At 47.1% G+C, this 13,174-nt stretch overlaps 1 non-coding gene across 1 annotated transcript; it reads left to right on the top strand.

Moving 5' to 3' along the window:
* Window positions 1–4,394: 4,394 nt before the first annotated feature.
* TRNAN-GUU (transfer RNA asparagine (anticodon GUU)) lies at window positions 4,395–4,468 on the top strand. Its single transcript has one exon. It is a non-coding gene; the product is annotated as a tRNA-Asn (tRNA).
* The last annotated feature ends 8,706 nt before the right edge of the window (window positions 4,469–13,174 follow it).

Below are 13,174 nucleotides of genomic sequence, written 5' to 3'. Positions count from 1 at the left end.
CTTGACTGAAATTGTGTTGTTTGAAGTGGAAGGACAAAGTGTCAAAAAAACTTTTTCATTTATAGAAAAAAATATTTGTATACATGTAAAAGATCTGTGCCTTAAAAAATAAATCACAAAAGAGGTCATCATCACAGCACCTCAATAAAAATGGTAAAGAAAAATAGAGATCATCATTTAAACACTTGAGAAATTGGGGCTGGAGGGATAGTAGAGCAGGTAGGCGGCAGAACCAGGTTCGATCCCTGGCATCCAATTTGGTCTCCCAAACACTGCCACGAGTAATTCCTGAGTATAGAGCAAGGAGTAAACCCGGAGTATTTTAGGGTGTGCTCCAAAAAAAATTCTAATTCCTAGTGTTCTTTTAAAAAAAATAGAAACTCCAGGTAGAACCACCCCATTAAATCATCATAATTTTAAATTAATCTTTTGCCAATGTCATGGATGGCAACTATCGCCCGATCTGCCTATTGTCTGTCATCTACAAGTTGTTCACTTGAGTCATCCTAAATAGGATTGGCAGAACACTAGATGAAGGACAACCAATCGAGCAAGCCGGGTTCCGCAAAGGATTCAGCACCATCGACCATATCCACACAATAACCAAGCTCATTGAGGTTTCTTGGGAGTTCAAGATGCTGCTCTGTCTAACATTCATTGATTTAAAGAAGGCCTTTGATTCTGTTGAGACGGAAGCGGTCATTGAAGCCCTAGCCAATCAGGGCATTCAAGCCCAATACATCAGGATCCTCCGTGAGCTGTATTGCGGATTCACTACCAGGATCTCACCATTCTACAAAGAAGTGATCGTTGATGTCAAGAGAGGGGTGCGGCAGGGTGATACCATTTCACCAAAACTCTTCAGTGCCACCCTCGAGAACATCATGTGACGACTGGAATGGAAAGGAATGGGACTGAAGATAGATGGTAGGCAACTACACCACCTCCGCTTTGCTGATGACATTGTTTTAATAACACCAAACATCAGCCAAGCGGCACAAATGCTGGCCGACTTTGACCGTGAGTGTGGAAAGGTAGGACTACAGCTGAATCTTACGAAGACAATGTTTATGAGAAACAGCCTCGTTCCTGACGCCCCATTCGTTCTCAACAGAACGACCATCTCCAAATGCAACAGCTATGTGTACCTAGGTCGAGAAGTCAACATGACCTGCACCCAAGCTGCACAGGAGGAAGAGAGCGGCTTGAAATGCCTTCAAGAACGTCGAAGAAATAGCTAAGAGGTCGAAGAACCTCTGGCTCCGGGCACATCTCTTTGATTCCACTGTTCTTCCTGCATTAACATATGCCTCAGAGACCTGGGCCCTACACAAACAGGATGAGAACGCTATTCAGATCTCCCAAAGAAGAATTAAAAGAGCTATGCTTGGAATATCATGTTCCACTCAAATGAGAGAAAGAATCCGGAGTTCTGACATCCGTCGACGATCAAGAATCAGGGACGCTGTCTCATTTGCCAAGGTGTCAAAAATCAGATGGGCTGGTCACATAATGAGATTTAAAGATGACCGCTGGACTAGAGTTGTTACTGACTGGATTCCACGGGATGTCAAAAGACCGCGTGGCCGCCCACCTACCAAATGGTCAGACTTCTTCATCAAGATCATGAACGATCGGTTTGAGGCTCTTCATGTTCCTAGAGCGAACAGATGCCATTGGGCTACACTAGCACGCGACAGGGACAAATGGAGACATTGCTGGCGCCCACTCGAGCAAATCAACGATTAACGGGAAGTTAAGTGATTAAGTGATTAAATTAATCTTTTAAAATGTAATTTGTAAAATATCCATTCTAATGGGTCCAAGATGTCATCAATTTCTCTCTCTTTCTCTCATTTTTGTGGCCACACTCCAAAGTACTCTTGAGTGGCTCTGAACTCAAGGATTACTTCTGGTGGGGCTTGGAGGACCATATGGGATGCCAGGGATTGAACCAGAGTCAGCTTTTTGCGAGACAAGTGCCCTACCCACTGTACTATCTCTCCAACCACATGTCAGTTTTCTTTTGCTCACATACATGAATGCCCCACACAGCCAGGGTAGATATAACTGGTTCTGAAAGTTGCCCAAGTTGCCCAGTAGACGATTCATGACAATAGGATTTTTTTTCAATGTTCTTATGAGGACATTCCACTTTCCTCTCCTCAAGGCACAGGCTCCACTCTGCAGCCATCCAGCTTTACCCTGTCCCTCTGTCCTTTATCAGGAGCTGGCCTCCATCTGTCCGACTTTTTTCTCAATGAAGCATACCAGACCTTGCTAGGAAGAAACCAGAAGAGAAAGGGCTCTAGAACCCAGAGGCCAAAGAAAGATTGGGAGAAGAGGCGCAACATTACTAATTATTAGGAAAATACAAATGAAACCTGTCACCTTTTGGATTACTTATGGATAGAGAGAAAGGGAGAGAAGGTAGTCTGAGAGGGAGAAAGAAAGAAAGTGAGAGAAAGAGAAAAGGAGAGAAAGGAACGAAGAAAGAAAGAAAGAAAGAAAGAAAGAAAGAAAGAAAGAAAGAAAGAAAGAGGACTAGAGCAATAGTAGAGTGGGTGCAGCATTTGCCTTGCACATGGCCTAGCTGGGTTGGATCTCCAGCATCCCATATGGTCCCCTGAGCACCCTCAGAAGTGATTCCTGAGTGCAGACTCAGGAACAACCCCTAAGCATCTCTGGGTGTGACCCCCACCCCCCAAAAAAGACAAAAGAACAAAGGGGAAAAAACCACGTAGAAAAATAAATATATATATGGAAAATGTAGAGAAATAAATATATATAAATAAGCAATCATGGTATATACCTGAAAGTAATATATGTTAATAGTGCCTAATTTTTTTCTTAAAATAAATGGTGATGAGGACCTGGGAGATAGTATAGTAGGTAGCGAGTGTGCACTCCCCTGTTAGCTGCGGTTGACAAGAGTCAAAAGCTAGAAGCAAACCAAGGGTCCATCAGGATGAGCCAAGACACACAGGAGCAGGGAATACAGATCTGGCATGTGTTACAGTACAGGCAAGCGCTGAAGACACGACCCCGAGTGCAGCCAGACTGTCATCCCTCAAAAAAGGACAAGTATGGGACGATTGCACTCAAGTAAAATTGCAGGACAGTCAGAGCCAAGAGAAAATAGAACGGTGTCTGCGGAATCCGAAGAGGAAAATAGCTGCTGGTGTGAAGTGGGTGCAAATGTTCTGCTTTGCAGAGAGGATGGTTCTGGAGATGGATGAGGCCGTGGTGCCCAGCCACGTGGATGCACTTAAGACTGTTGACCCGTGTACTTGAGAACTTGGCTCCAGAATATGGAGAGAAGGAAAGCAGCAGAATGAAGGGGAAGGGAAAAGAAGATAGAAGAGAAGCAAGGAGGATAGGAGCCAAGGGGACCCAGGTCATTGGTTATGTTAAGGAATGACAGAGCTAAACATCTAAACCATCAAGTCAACAGCACTGAAATCGTGAGACCCAAACGTTAATAACCAAATTTAAAATGCCTGTCAAGAGGGCAGGCTGGGGCTGAGGAGGGGGTGGGGTGGGGTGGGGGGGTAGGAGAAGGAACCTGAGAGTCCTGGCGGGGGGAAGTTGACACTGGTGGCTGGGTCAGTGATGGAACAGTGTACGTCAAAAACTCACCTGTGAATTAACTTTGCAATACACGGTGCTTTAATAAAATAAATTTTTGAAAAAAAAAATAAGTTCGAAACGCGTCTTTACATAGACCCATGTATAGATATATAGATCATCTATGTAATCTATGTAAAATAATTTATGAATAATTATCTTACAGAGACATATGTGTAATCATTCTACATGCATGTAGACCTACGCGAGTGTCTGTGTGTCCGCTGGCATAGATGTGTGTCTGCATCTTATTTATGCAGCATAAACACAAACACACAGCAACTCGGGTTGCAAATGGCACAAGGGTGATGGTGAGTAGGGGTGAAAGCGTGCAAGGGACTGGCAAAACCGCTGTAAGGTGCCCAGACCAGGGTGGAGACACGCCGTCGAGGGCGCCCCAAGCCCACCCCTCCCTCGGTTCTGCCCCGCACGCAGAGACACTGCACCCGGGAGAGGCCGGGAGGCGGGGCAGCAGCTCCAGCTGGCCGAGCCGAGGCCTGCGCCACGCGCCCGCAGCGCGCTTTGTTCCCAGCGGCGGCCGCGCTCCGCCCATCGGCCTCCACCGGCCCGCGCCGTGCCCCGGGCCCCGCCCCCTCCTCGGCCCCGCCCCCCCCGCCGCGGCTCCTCCCCGTCTCCTAGGCTCCGCCCGCCACCCCTGTGGCTCCGCCCCCGCCTCCTCGGCGGAACTGGCGGGGCGACGCCCAGGGCAGCGCGGACGGCGCTGCCGCGTAAATCTGTACCCGGCGGACCGCAGGTCTTCCAGCCCTGTCTCTGTGGCGCAATCGGTTAGCGCGTTCGGCTGTTAACCGAAAGGTTGGTGGTTCGAGCCCACCCAGGGACGAGGTGCACATTTTTAAGAGACCTACCGCGAGATTTTTAAATCGATCAGGACTGTGACCAGAGTCCGCTCATTATCTACCTCTCAAGGAAGAAGAGTTAAAGACCAAGGATACCTCTAAATGCCCACCGCGTGCATCCTATCCTACCGAGCTCATTATCAGGAGAAGCGGACATACACAGGCATCGTAGTGGCAAACGATCGTTCTTGGACTGGGGAACGTAGACACTCTGTCTTGATACTAGGAACTTTGGGACCACGGAATTGCAAATGTAGTTATTCACTGTTGCATTTAATGTTGCTAAAAGAATTCGAGGCGCCCAATAGATCAAAACATGCGAGAGGAAGCACCTCAAGGTCTACGTGAGTATATTGATCCTAAGAAATCAAACTACACCTCTTTGAACAACGACGCTGACTCCAAGCAAAAGCATTCATGGTTATTAAATCGCTGACAAAATTCCCCCTAAAATTAAACCCCAGAAGAGAGGGCTTATGGGTTCCTGTTTAAAAGTCTCAAATGGATCCAGAGGAACGGTACAGCAAACAGGATGCTTGCCTTGCACGCAGCCGATCCTCCCTCCATCCCCATACAGGCCCCCAAGATCACCAGGATTGATTCCTGAGCACAGAGGTAGAAGTACCAGGTATGGCCCCCAACACCCCCTCCCCAAAAAGTCTCCAATGGCATTATTTTCAACTCTCACAAAAGACACAAATGGTTTTTGTGTTTTAATTTGTTCCTTAAAATAGAGAACTACATGATAAGGTGATAACTTGATTATTGTTTGGCTCATTTCCTCCAGTACTGAGGTGAGGTGATAAGTGTTTGATCCTGGATCCACTTAGGGATGGAATTTAGAGACCTGGAAGAAGGAAGCGCTAATCCACTCACAGGGGAGAGGGAGGAGGGGGAGGGGAGGGCTCTTAAGGAAAACTTTAGTAAATTTTGGCTGGTAATGACTTGGCAAATAATTGTTATTAGTAAAATATCCTCTAATGTTTTAGTTCAGGGTCCTAAGGAAAGAAACAGGATGATGCGCTCTTGGTGGCATTCTGCAAAGTAACAAGTAGCAGCAACTTCCTTCCAGTTCTTAGGAACTTCTTGTTTGTTTTTAAAATTTTTTATTAGTGATTCACCGTGAGGTACAGTTACAGACTTACAAACTTTCATGCTTGTGTTTCAGTCATATAATGATCAAGTACCAATCCCTCCACCAGTGCCCATTTTCTACCACCAATGATCCCAGTATCCCTCCTACCACCCCCAACCCATTCCCCATCCCCACCCCACCTCAGTGGCAGGGCATTCCCTTTTGTTCTCTTTCTCCTTTTGGGTGTTGTGGTTTGCAATAGAGGTATTGAGTGGCCATCGTGTTTGGTCTATAGTCTACTTTTCGCACGCATCTCCCGTCCCAAGTGGGTCCTCCAAACCTCTTTACTTGGTGTTCTTAGGAACTTTTTTGGATGTGCATCAAAACCCTAGATTTAACACCGACAGGACACAGTGGGAACAAGAAATGGGCAGGGAAGGAGAAAGGGAGAGATCTAGGTCATGATCACTCATACATGATTCAAATCTAGTCAATTTTAAGATGAAGAAGGCATTACATTTGCTCTCCTGACATTATGAGATCTACAGAAAGCATGTCTGGATATGGTGATGCTGGGTGTCTTTCTACTTAGCTATGAGCTCTGGGAAGAAAAGGCCAATTCTTTTGTTATTGGTGATCATGACAGGTTCTGAAAGGTCTGCTTCAGGAGATGCTTCAAATTTTTGTTCTTTGCAAACAAGAGCTTTAATGATTCACAACTGTGTGTCCTACTATGTTCTTGTATGGAAACTTCTTGTGGTTATAAGCAACCTGGCTGGAGGTTCATGACCAGTTCCTGCAACGTCAGAAGCCCCCACTTTCCATACCAGAGGCCCTTGCTTTGCCCGGGTTCTACCTCCCCACCTTTACTGTCTTACCTGGCTAGAGTGGCTCTAGTTACCTTCTCAGGGGAGCTCCCCCATATGCTGTTCCTATCTTGGTTTATGAACGTCATGAAAGCAGAGAGCAGGTCTTTATTCACACGTCTTATTCATCTCACACTGCAGGGTCAAACAGCACGTGCTCAGAGTCAAAGCAACTCCTAGCAGTGCTGCTGGTGAGACAATTGCCCCACATTCAACTGCCCCAGGTTTGGACCCTGGAATAGCACAGGGCTCCCTCCCCATTAGGAGTGGGGGGACTTGAGCTCAGAGCCAGGAATAAGTCCTGAGCACCACTGGGTATAGCCTCCAGACCAAACAAGCCAAAAAAGAAACCCCACAAACTGCCTTGTTGAGCACGCAGTTCATAGAGATAGACAGTCAGATACCTATGATATGTTACCTTGCAAACTCTCTGGACCAATAGGACCAACCCAGGTTCCATCCCCAGCATCCCACACGGTCCCCTGAGCACCACCAAGAGTGATTCCTGAATGCTGAGCCAGGAGTAACACCTAAGCATTGCCAGGTTGGCACCCAAACAAAAAGCAAAACAAACAAAAATCAATACTATGATATATCAGAGAGATAGAATAGGGGTTAAAGCACTTGCCTGTCAAGTGGCCCGTGTGGGCTCAAATCCCCCAGCACCACATATCAGGGGATCACTCCTGGTGGTCCCGTTAGCATCTCCAGAAGTGATTACTGCACACTGAGTCAGAAGTGAGCCTGTATGGCCCCCAAATCAGCATAAGGATCACAGAAAAATGTCCTCCAGCAGTGCTGGAGGATGTTACTACAGATAGGCTTTAGAGAGGATTTGAAACAACCCTGAATTACCTGGGCCAGGAGGAAATCAGGAAAAGGGCATTGAAGGCTAAGAACATTTCAGGACAAGATGGGGTGGGGAAGAAGACGAGCACCAGCAGTCCAAAGAACACAGGGGCTTAAAGAAAACGCAGAGGGACTGCTCATAGCTCAGGGAAGGGCCCTGAAACAAGGAATGAAGCGAGACTCTACTAGAAAAAGCAGAGGAGTATTAAAGGTTTTCATCTTGGGATATAATGAAATCTGTTTTAGACATTTGGCCTAGCAACAGTGTAGGGGAATTAAGAGATCAGTCAACAGTTCAAAGCTGAAAGAGGGCCAGAAACATAATACTAGAGGTATGCTGCCTACTTAATTTGAATGTGATTGACCCCGGTTCAAATTTGAGGTACCACACAGAGTTCTCCAAGTACCACCAGGGGTTACTCCAGAGCACAGAACCAGAAATAACCCCTAAGCATGGCAGGCTATGGACCAAAACCAAACATTTTTTGAAAGGAGAGATAAGGAAGTTCTGGACTAAGGAAGGTATAAGGGTGGGAGGCGGGGGAAGGCTTGGATATAACTAAAGTAATAATTGATTAAGACTTAGGGACTGATGATGGACATGGAAAGTATCATGCTGAGTGAAATGAGTCAGAGGAAGAAGGATAGATAGAATGATAGCACTCATGTGGGATATTAAGGGGAAAAAAAGCAAACACAAAAACATAGTGTGAGTACAGTGGGTATGGTGTTTGCCTTGCACACAGCTGACATGGGTTGGGTCCCCAGCATCATGTATTGTCCCCTGAGTGCCACCAAAAGTGTCCCCAGAACAAAATACAAACAACAAAATTCCTTGCCCCCAGCCAAAAATACAACAGCAAAATGGTATGAGAATAATACCCAAAGACAATAGAAATGAGGGTCAAGAGGACTGGTCCATGGTAGGAAGCTTGTCACAAGTTGTGGAGGAAGGCAGTTAGGACAGAGAAGGGACCACTATTATGATGACAATTGGAGATCATCACTCTGTACAAGAACTGAATGCTGAAAGGAGATAAAGTGATATACATGATAACCTTTCAGTAATAATATTATGAATCAATCTAAAATGGAGGGGGAGAGAGAGGGAGAGAGAGAGGAGAAAGAAAGGGAGAGAGAAAGAGAGGGAGGGAGGGAGAGAGGGAGGGAGGGAAGGAAAGAGAGAGAGAGGAGAGAGAGAGAGAGAGAGAGAGAGAGAGAGAGAGAGAGAGAGAGAGAGAGAGAGAGAGAGATGTCTGCCAGACTGCCAGACAGGCAGGCTGGGGGGAAGGCAACTGAGGTCATTGGTAATGGAAAACGTACACTGGAAAAGAGATGAGTGTTGGGACATTGTATGACTGACACCAAATCATTGTATGAATGAACAACTTTGTAATTGTGTATCTCATGATGATTTAATTTAAAAAGAGAGAAAAAGACTTAGAGACTGAGGCCCCAAGTACAGGGGGTAGGGCAGTTGCCTTGAACATAACCAATCAGAGTTCAATCCTCAGCACCCTATATGATCCCCTGATCATATCCAGGAGTGATACCTGAGCACAGAGTGAGGAGCAAGTCCTGAATACCAGCCAGTGGGCCCCCAAACAAACAAACAAAAAAAATCCTTAGGTTGTGAGATAGGAGGAAGTGTCAAGGGTGATGCTAACATTTAGGCCCATAAAACAGTGATTCTATTATTCATTATTTGGAATATTAAAGAAAACATGAAGTTGGAAAAATGATGAATACTTCATACCCTTTTTACCTTCTTGTGTTGCTTCCTCACCATGAAATCCATTGGGCACCAGTCCTAGAAATAATTTGCTACTTATAAGTTAAACTTGGGGCTGGAGCGATAGCACAGCGGGTAGGGCGTTTGCCTTGCACATGGCCGGTGTGGGTTCAATGCCCAGCATCCCATATGGTTCACCAAGCACTGCCAGGAGTGATTCCTGAGTGCAGAGCCAGGAGTAACCCCTGTGTATCGCCAGGTGTGACTCAAAAAGAAAAAAAAAGTTAAGCTTCATTTAAGATTCCATTTCTTCTATTTCAGAGAAGCCTCCTTGGTGAGTAGCTCAGCATTTTCAGAATTGTGAAAGTCTCAGTGAGAAATGCCAGGGAAAGAAAAGTTTCCTTCTGCCTTCCTAGGCTCTCGAGGCTGGTCTATCAAAGGGCACAGAGCAGAAGATGAACAGGAGAAGCAAAATTAGTTTTGCAGGTGGGGGAACACCACAGAGGCATGGGGTTTCTCAAGCAAATGAGCTGCCTTCTTAGGTGAGGGAGAGTCCACAAAAGGTCTGGGGCTTTAAAGAGGAAGAAAATCCATAGGAAAAGGCCGGGGGGGGGGGGGGGGGGGGGATGGGGGATGGAGGGTGAGAGGGATGCTGGGACACGTGGTGGTGGAAAATGGGCACTGGTGGAGGGATGGGTGTTTGATCATTGTACAATTGAAACCCAAGCACAAAAATTTGTAAATCTACAACTGTACCTGATGGTGTTTCACTAACAAAAATTTTTAAAAAATGTAAGTGATGGAGAATGGGCACTGGTGGAGGGATGGGTACTGGATCATTGTATAACTGAAACCCAAGCATGAAAATTCATAAGTCTACAACTGTACCTCATGGTGTTTCACTAATAAAAATTTAAAAAATAAACAAACAAGCAAAGACTTGCCTTGCTTAAATCCCTTTAGGCCTACCACATTGTAATGTCCTTCTCTGTAGTGAGTTTGGGCCCTTCCTCACCTCCCAGAGGTTCCTTTAGGCATTTAAGGGAGCAGTAAACTCTTCCTGCATGCTGAGTTGCCCTGAGCTCTCAGCTCAGCACAGTCAGCATGCTCAAGGGATGTACTTTAGGGATGACCCATTTTTCCCCTCTCCACATGTTCATAGCTTTTTAAAAAATAAATTGATGTCCTCCCCACCCCAATGAGACCCCAAGTCATCGCCCATGAACGGCCTCTCTGGCTCTTGATCAAGCTGCTTAACGGCCATGATCTCAGAGACTCAGAAACAAATCTCGAAACCCACCGGCTTTTGGCAGAAATGCGTCGAACCCCACAGTAGGTTACTGTTGCCGGGCCACCCCAGAGGGGAAAGGGTGTTGTCACTCCGCCTGCTCCCCCTTGGCGGCTCAGTGGCAGTCATCCTCCAGAGGCCACTGGACAGTCAGGCTTGGGCCCGCAATGACAAAACTTGTTGGGCCTCACGGGATGGGGGTGGAGCCGGTTCTGTCCTCCCCGTCCCAACAAGACCCCAAGTCATCGTCCACGAATGGCCTCTCTAGCTCCTGATCAGGCTGCTTAACGGCCATGATCCCAGAGACTCAGAAACAAATCTCGAAACCCAGTGGCTTTTGGCAGAAATGCGTCGAACCCCACAGTAGGTTACTGTTGCCGGGCCACCCCAGGGGGGAAAGGGTGTTGTCCCTCTGCCCACTTCCCCCTGGCGGCTCGGTGGCCGTCATCCTTCAGAGGCCATTGGACAGTCAGGTTTGGGCCCACAGTGACGAGACATTTTGGGCCTCACTGGATGGGGGTGGAGCCGGTCCTGTCCTCCCCACCCCAACAAGACCCCAAGTCATCACTCACGAACGGCCTTTCTGGCTCCTGATCAAGCTGCTTAACGGCCATGATCCCAGAGCCTCAGGAGCAAACCTTGGAACCCAGCAGGTTTGGGCAGAAATCCCTCCAGATTTAAGTGTTAAAATTTTGGAATTTCAAAATCGCGTGGCCACTACTGCAGCCACGTGACATGTTATTCATAACCAGCAATAGAAAACAAATTGTCTACTGTTGCCTTTTCAGCAGATCTGAGTGTTGGGGTAAAATCTCAAATAATAATGGTGGGTCTGGTGTCAAAATATTGAATGTGATCAAAGTAGAGAGAGAGTAATGCAGAAATCATCTGCCCCACAGGTAGGGGGAGGGTGTGGTATGGGGGTATACTGGGGTTGTTGGGGGTGGAGAATGGGCACTGATGAAGGTGTGGGTGTTTCATTGTATGACCGAGACTTAGACCTGAAAACTTTGTAACTGCTCTCATGGAGATTCAATAAATAAAATTATATAAAAAAATATAAAAAAGTAAGGTGGAGTTAATGCACAATTCAATCAGTTAACCAGTGGCTGAATAAATAGCAGTACTCTTACATAGGGCTGGAGCGATAGCACAGTGGTAGGGCGTTTGCCTTGCATGCAGCCAAAATGGCCAACCTGAGTTCGATTCCTCCTCCCCTCTCGGAGAGCCTGGCAAGCTACCCGTGACGTACTCAATATGCCAAACACAGTAACAACAAGTCTCATGATGGAGACATTACTGGGCCTGCTCAAGCAAATCAATGAACAACGGGAGGACCGTAACCGTGACCCTGGTTCATAAAGGCCAAGTGTAGAGCAGGGTTAACAACGAGGCCTGTACTCCTACATAAAAAAAAAAAAAAATTGAGCACCAGAGTAATTGTACAACTGGTAAGATGCTTGCCTTGTATGAAGTCAACCAGAATTCAATCTCAAGTGCCCAATGCAGTTTCCCAAGCCCCACCAAGAATGAACCCTGAGCACAGAGCCAGGAGTAAGCTCTGAGCATGACTGTAAAAATAAATAATCAAGAGGTAGTTCGGTGGGTAGGGCATTTGCCTTGCATGCAGCTAACAGGGGTTTGATTGATCCCCCAGCACCCCATAGGGTCCCCTGAGCCCAGCAGGTATGATCCCTAAGCACAGAGCCAGGAGTGAGCCCTGAACATTGCCAGGTGTGACCCCAAACCCAAATAAATCAATTGAGAAGACATTTATTGAATAATTGACACAACTTTGCTGTTTCACAGTTCCAAAATCAAGTTCTTTCTTTTCTTTTTTTGGACACTTGATCTGTTCTTTTTCCCATACCCTAGTCTTGGCCCGCTGACTGTCCTGAGAACCCTTTTGAGGTAGGCATGTAGATCGGGAAAGGCCCTTGGCAAGGAAACATGGATTAACAAAGTTTCATGGAAGAAGAATTCTAGGACTGATCCACCTTGTGGATACAGAAAACAAAGACCTGGTAAGACCATCGGCAGACCCTGGGGATAGAGGCCCCCTCCCCATGAAGTTCCTCTTTTTGAAAATCCTCAGACCTCGCTTTTAATCCGATTAACTTCAGTGACCCAGCCCCAAAGAGATTCCAGAACATCCCGAATCAGAAAGGACTCTCGAAGGATCTATAAAAGCCAGCCCAAGGGCCCATTTGAGGCTCTCTCCAGCCTTGGAGAAGCCCGCGTTGTCTCTGAGCGCGTTACTCTGTCTCTTACTCTCCATTCCCCCACTTATCCGTTTACCCCTTTCTCTTTCTCTCTAAATAAAACCTGTTACTTCACTGCTTGTCTACTCCTGAAATTCTTTTCTGTGAGCAAGACAAGACCCCTAGAAATCTGGGTAAGGCCTGGGACTGGCCTCTCCTTTCCTGCAGAGAGCAAATCCTTGCCCCAACCGGAGTCTGTGGCTCCCAGAGCAATTGGGTGGCAGGGATCAATTCCTGAGAAGACCAAGCAGACTTCAGGTGTGGCCTGACGGTCACCTTGTGGGGCTGGCGGGGCTCAGGCCCAGGCCGAGCAGGGGCTCATTGCAGACTTTACTGGTCCTAGTCTTCCCAGGGACTCCTGGGTGGCAGAGGCAAAGTGAGGGAGGGTGGCCGTCTTTCTCTCCTCCCGACTCGCGTGAGCCACCCGTAGGGTCCACCGTCATCACTTTCACGGTGCATCTTCGGCACGTCTCTCCCTTTCCAGCTCTGCTCTCCATTCCTTTCTATAGCTTCTAAGCAGAGGAACTGGTGACTGCAGGAGTGGGTCAATGGGACAGTCCACACAGCCAGGGAAGTGGCTCTTCCTGGAGAGTTTCCTCCTTCCATCTCCCCCTGAGCA

The sequence above is a fragment of the Sorex fumeus genome, unplaced genomic scaffold, assembly GCF_029834395.1.
Source record: "Sorex fumeus unplaced genomic scaffold, SorFum_2.1 ptg000008l, whole genome shotgun sequence".
Lineage (NCBI taxonomy): Eukaryota > Metazoa > Chordata > Mammalia > Eulipotyphla > Soricidae > Sorex > Sorex fumeus.
Note: the sequence above shows the minus strand (reverse complement) of the source record. Positions and strands in the feature narration are given on the sequence as shown.